Below are 6780 nucleotides of genomic sequence, written 5' to 3'. Positions count from 1 at the left end.
GCTATCACTAGGTTTATATATCGTGTTTCAGTGATATATGGGTAAATTCTACCATTTATTCTTATGTATATGGCATTTCTATGCCATATTTATACAATCCATTCATATCTTAATGTATATTTATTATATTATACATTATTATGCCTTATAGGTATTATACCTATAAGCCATATCCATACGATTCATTCACTAGTGCCGCCCCTCACTAGGTTTATAATTGTTATATCATTGATATACAATTTATTTCTATATATATGGCATTTATATGCCATATCCATACAATGCATTCACATTTCAATGTATATTTACTTGTTATACATTATTATGCCTTATAGGTATTATACCTATAAGCCATATCCATACGATTCACTTATATAAATATATGTATATTTTTCTATACATAATTTTTTTTTACTTTTGTATGGATTTCTATGCATATCCATAGTTTATATGGATATGCTTGGCGTTCTATATAGTATTGACAAATTCATATGCATAACATAAGTTTTGACCAATACGAGGAGGGGCCCGCCAACGACCACCTCCCTATAGTAGTTTTTTACCCCACGCACTATTGCGTGCATGTTTACAGTACTAGTGCCAGCTATCATTAGGTTTATATATCGTGTTTCAGTGATATATGGGTAAATTCTACCATTTATTCTTATGTATGTATATGGCATTTCTATGCCATATTTATATAATTCATTCATATCTTAATTTATATTTATTATATTATACATTATTATGCCTTATAGGTATTATACCTATAAGCCATATCCATACGATTCATATACTAGTGCAGCCCCTCACTAGGTTTATATATCTCATTTTAATTATATATTGGTAAATTCTATTATTTATTCTTGTGTATATGGCACTTATATGCCGCCATATCTATAAAAATGCATTTATATTTCAATGTATATTTTCTATATTATACATTATTATGCCTTAAAAAGTTATTATACCTACCATAAGGCGATATCCATACGATTCATTTATATAAAAGATATATGTATAATTTTCTATACATAATTTTTTTTTATGAATATATGGGTTTCCTAAGCATATCCATATAATACATTTAGTTTTATATGGATTAGATTGGTCTTCTTTATTGTATTGCCAAACTCATATTGATAAAATAAGTTTTGAACAATAAGAGGATCAGCCGCCAACCAACCAACCACTGCTACCATTGGAGGAACATATACTTACTTTTTATATGTCCTCTTACTTGAATGGTCCTCTCTTTACTTGAAAATTTCATTACCATAGGAATCTATTTATACATGGAATATGATTTCCACTACTTTTTCGCGTCACTAATAATTAATATGACGATACAGACTTGCTACCATAACATAAGTCTTGAACAATAATAGGAGCAGCCGCCAACCAACCACCAACCAACCAACCACTGCTACCATTGATAGTAATTTTATATGTCCTCTTTAGTTGAATTTCAATACCATAGGAATATTTATACATGGAATATGTTTTGCCACTACTTTTTCGCGTCACTAATAATATGACGATACAGTCTTGCTACCATAACATAAGTTTTGAACAATAAGAGGAGCAGACACACCAACCAACCAACCGCGCTGCTACCATTATATATACTTATATTTATATAAGTCCTCTTTACTTGAATGGCCTCTTTACTTGAATTTCAATACCATAGGAATATTTATTTATACATGGAATATGTTTTGCCACTACTTTTTCGCGTCACTAATAATATGACGATATAGACTTGCTACCATAACATAAGTTTTGAACAATAAGAGGAGCAGACACCAACCAACCAACCGCTGCTACCATTGAATGAACCATATATACAAACTTTTATATATGTCCTCTTTACTTGAATTTTAATACCATAGGAATATTTATACATGGAATATGTTTGCCACTTTATCATCGCGTCACTAATAAGATGACGATACATTTTGTTTGTTCAATATTTACTTATATATTGATGTTTCCAATTTAGGTCTTTTATATTTCTTCTTCCCTACCTTACACACCACAAACAAAGTGGCGTGCGATGCTGCAAGCAAGCATAATGATTATGCCCGCTTGCAACATCTTTATTATCGAATCATCAAGCAAAGGATAAGCTTCAGTGGATCGCAGTATGGCAGCTGCTCAACCACTTACAACACCTTGCCTGTTACAAAAGTCGTTTACAATTGATTCTAGGCTTTGTCATTGTATTAAATAATGCTTTTATATGTAACTAGCGCGGCATCAGGTGATCAAAGATCCTCCCAATTTACTATGTTACAAATTACATTGGCATCACATCCATTGTCGTTTATAAAGTAAATTATAAACTTTAAATGGTTTAGAAGCCATACAATGCAAATTGCCCCTTATTTATCATTGCAGTCCAGCACGGATACGACCTTAGAGGCGTTCAGGCATAATCCAACGGACGTAGCGTCATACCACTGTTCGCTCGAACAAGTATTGTGCCATTGGTCCGTACCTGCGGTTCCTCTCGTACTACGCAGGAATGCTGTCGCAACAACGTTTTGTCATTAGTAGGGTAAAACTAACCTGTCTCACGACGGTCTAAACCCAGCTCACGTTCCCTTGCATGGGTGAACAATCCAACGCTTGGTGAATTTTGCTTCACAATGATAGGAAGAGCCGACATCGAAGGATCAAAAAGCGACGTCGCTATGAACGCTTGGCCGCCACAAGCCAGTTATCCCTATGGTAACTTTTCTGACACCTCTTGTTAAAAACTCTTTAAACCAAAAGGATCGATAGGCCGAGCTTTTGCTGTCCCTGTGTGTACTGAACACCGAGATCAAGTCAGCATTTGCCCTTTTGCTCTATGTGTGGTTTCTGTCCGCACTGAGCTGGCCTTGGGACACCTCCGTTATTATTTGAGAGATGTACCGCCCCAGTCAAACTCCCTACCTGGCAATGTCCTTGAATTGGATCATACCTGAGTAATTGGAGTTATACCAAATTTTCAAATCAAAAATACATAAATGCACCGTTTTATTAAAGAATTTGTTTGCGATTATATAACAAACTCGTGATACTTTGATCAAGAAGCTTGCATCAAAACCCAATACCATAAGATATAATAAATATATCCGTATAATGGCTAGGAAATGATACACGTTCCATTTAATCAAGTAAGTAAGGAAACAATAAGAGTAGTGGTATTTCATTGGCGATACCAAACCGAAGTCTAATATCTCCCACTTATTCTACACCTCTTATGTCTCCTTACACTGCCAGATTAGAGTCAAGCTCAAAAGGGTCTTCTTTCCCCGCTAATTATTCCAAGCCCGTTCCCTTGGCTGTGGTTTCGCTAGATAGTAGATAGGGACAGTAGGAATCTCGTTAATCCATTCATGCGCGTCACTAATTAGATGACGAGGCATTTGGCTACCTTAAGAGAGTCATAGTTACTCCCGCCGTTGACCCGCGCTTACTTGAATTTCTTCACTTTGACATTCAGAGCACTGGGCAGAAATCACATTGTGTCAACACCCGCTAGGGCCATCACAATGCTTTGTTTTAATTAGACAGTCGGATTCCCCAAGTCCGTGCCAGTTCTGAATTGATTGTTAATTGATAATCGTTATAATTAATAAGAACTAATTGGTTTAACCCAATTAGTATTCTTAAAAATTTTAGCAAGAAAGTTCCACAATTGGCTACGTAACTAAACTATCCGGGGAACAAGTGACCAACATAAATGCCAGACACTCTATTTACCCAGAACGAGCACATAAACCATGTTATTGTTTCCCAATCAAGCCCGACTATCTCAATCTTCAGAGCCAATCCTTATCCCGAAGTTACGGATCTAATTTGCCGACTTCCCTTACCTACATTATTCTATCGACTAGAGACTCTTCACCTTGGAGACCAGCTGCGGATATTGGTACGGCCTGTTGAGAAGTTTGCGTGTCCCCACCATAAATTTTCAAGGTCCGAGGAGAAAATATCGACACAACAGTATATGTCATGCTCTTCTAGCCCATCTACCATATCTCTCTGCGAAAGACTTCCATGGTAGTACGGCTATAAAACAGAAAAGAAAACTCTTCCGATATCTCTCGACGGCTTCTTTATGGTCGTTCCTGTTGCCAGGATGAGCACGAGGCCCATATTTAATAACAAACGGATACTCAACAGGTTACGGAATTGGAACCGTATTCCCTTTCGTTCAAAATTATTCAAGTATATTAATTAGCTTGATTTATATAATATAATTATATTTGTATGGCATTTGTGTTTTACTTGAAAATTTTCGGCTTTCGCCTTGAACTTAGGACCGACTAACTCGTGATCAACCACTGTTCACACGAAACCCTTCTCCACTTCAGTCCTCCAAGGTCTCATTCGATTATTTGCTACTACCACCAAGATCTGTACCAATGGCAGCTCCATGCAGGCTTACGCCAAACACTTCTACGCATACCATTGTACCTTCCTACTCACTAAAGTTTCAAAATTTATATCACAAGTAATATAAATCATCTACTTTAGCGGTAATGTATAGGTATACAACTTAAGCGCCATCCATTTTAAGGGCTAGTTGCTTCGGCAGGTGAGTTGTTACACACTCCTTAGCGGATTTCGACTTCCATGATCACCGTCCTGCTGTTTTAAGCAACCAACGCCTTTCATGGTATCTGCATGAGTTGTTAATTTGGGCACCGTAACATTACGTTTGGTTCATCCCACAGCGCCAGTTCTGCTTACCAAAAGTGGCCCACTGGGCACATTATATCATAACCTTGAACTTCATATCAAGAAAGTTAAGGTTCTTACCCATTTAAAGTTTGAGAATAGGTTAAGATCGTTTCGACCCTAAGGCCTCTAATCATTCGCTTTACCAGATAAGATTATTTTATATAACATTAAAATGCACCAGCTATCCTGAGGGAAACTTCGGAAGGAACCAGCTACTAGATGGTTCGATTGGTCTTTCGCCCCTATACTCAATTCTGACAATCGATTTGCACGTCAGAACTGTTTCGGTCTTCCATCAGGGTTTCCCCTGACTTCAACCTGATCAAGTATAGTTCACCATCTTTCGGGTCACAGCATATATGCTCAAGGTACGTTCCAGTTAGAGGCATAAATAATATAAATATCATTATACATAACTATATAGAACGCCCCGGGATTGTGTTAATTAGCTATAAATAGTTAAAAAACTAATCCCATTATTAGTCAAGTTAATTACGCTATTAGGTTTATATCCCAATAACTTGCACATATGTTAGACTCCTTGGTCCGTGTTTCAAGACGGGTCCCGAAGGTATCCTGAATCTTTCGCATTGTTAATCATACAAGTGCATATAATAAACACAAAAATCAATGATAATTATGCCATTATATAATTCCGAAAAATTAACGCACTGTATTCATATAAATCTATCAGCACTTTATCAAATTAATAACATTTATTCTGTGTTAAAATGCAAGCAAATTAATTTGAATAAACTATAAGTTATATTTTATGATAAATTTTGTATGCTAATAGATTACAATGTCCTTATATGGAAAAAATGCACACTATTATCATAATATTGTTTAAATATTACAATTTTAATGATGAATTTTCCATAACGGATATTCAGGTTCATCGGGCTTAACCTCTAAGCAGTTTCACGTACTGTTTAACTCTCTATTCAGAGTTCTTTTCAACTTTCCCTCACGGTACTTGTTTACTATCGGTCTCATGGTTATATTTAGTTTTAGATGGAGTTTACCACCCACTTAGTGCTGCACTATCAAGCAACACGACTCTTTGGAAACATCATCTAGTAATCATTAACGTTATACGGGCCTGGCACCCTCTATGGGTAAATGGCCTCATTTAAGAAGGACTTAAATCGTTAATTTCTCATACTAGAATATTGACGCTCCATACACTGCATCTCACATTTGCCATATAGACAAAGTGACTTAGTGCTGAACTGATTTCTTTTCGCTCGCCGCTACTAAGAAAATCCTGGTTAGTTTCTTTTCCTCCCCTAATTAATATGCTTAAATTCAGGGGGTAGTCCCATATGAGTTGAGGTTGTGTATAACTTTTTTTGCAATTAATTCTTTATATATAATGATAAAACATTTTATTAAATTCGTTATATATTTTATATATTTGTATGGCATTTGTTTGGTCTAACGAATCAACGAAGAATAATAATATTGTCAACGGCTTTCTATTTACTAATCTTTAATAAGAGACAATTCTAGATAAATTTTTTATGCTAGACATTTCTCAGTATTATTTGATTGAAAAAGAAAATATTTCTCTTCGTTTTTCACATTCAAATTATTTACTAATGTGAGATAATGTTTTTCATATATTTGTTAATATTATGAATAATATAATAATTAAATTATTATTATCCAATAATATACCATATGCTTATAAAATTTCATTATAAAATTTATATAAACAACTTAATTAGCATAGTCTTACAACCCTCAACCATATGTAGTCCAAGCAGCACTATAAAATTAATTAAAGTACATAACAGCATGGACTGCGATATGCGTTCAAAATGTCGATGTTCATGTGTCCTGCAGTTCACACGATGACGCACAGTTTGCTGCGTTCTTCATCGACCCATGAGCCGAGTGATCCACCGCTTAGAGTTTTATATATTGGTTTGGTAATTTTGTCATATATGTTTTTATTGAAAGAAATTAAAAATACACCATTTTACTGGCATATATCAATTCCTTCAATAAATTGATTTTTATACCTAAAACGAATGCTGC

At 35.2% G+C, this 6780-nt stretch overlaps 2 non-coding genes across 2 annotated transcripts; both read right to left on the bottom strand.

Annotated features, from left to right (window-relative positions):
* Positions 1 to 2105: 2105 nt before the first annotated feature.
* Positions 2106 to 6076, bottom strand: LOC119561966. Its single transcript, XR_005221570.1, has one exon. It is a non-coding gene; the product is annotated as a large subunit ribosomal RNA (ribosomal RNA).
* A 401-nt stretch (positions 6077 to 6477) lies between these two features.
* LOC119561968 lies at positions 6478 to 6656 on the bottom strand. The gene has a single exon (XR_005221572.1). It is a non-coding gene; the product is annotated as a 5.8S ribosomal RNA (ribosomal RNA).
* Between the last annotated feature and the right edge of the window lie 124 nt (positions 6657 to 6780).

The sequence above is a fragment of the Drosophila subpulchrella genome, unplaced genomic scaffold (genome assembly GCF_014743375.2).
Source record: "Drosophila subpulchrella strain 33 F10 #4 breed RU33 unplaced genomic scaffold, RU_Dsub_v1.1 Primary Assembly Seq388, whole genome shotgun sequence".
NCBI classification, from domain to species: Eukaryota; Metazoa; Arthropoda; class Insecta; order Diptera; family Drosophilidae; genus Drosophila; species Drosophila subpulchrella.
This window is presented reverse-complemented; position numbering and strand designations above follow the sequence as displayed.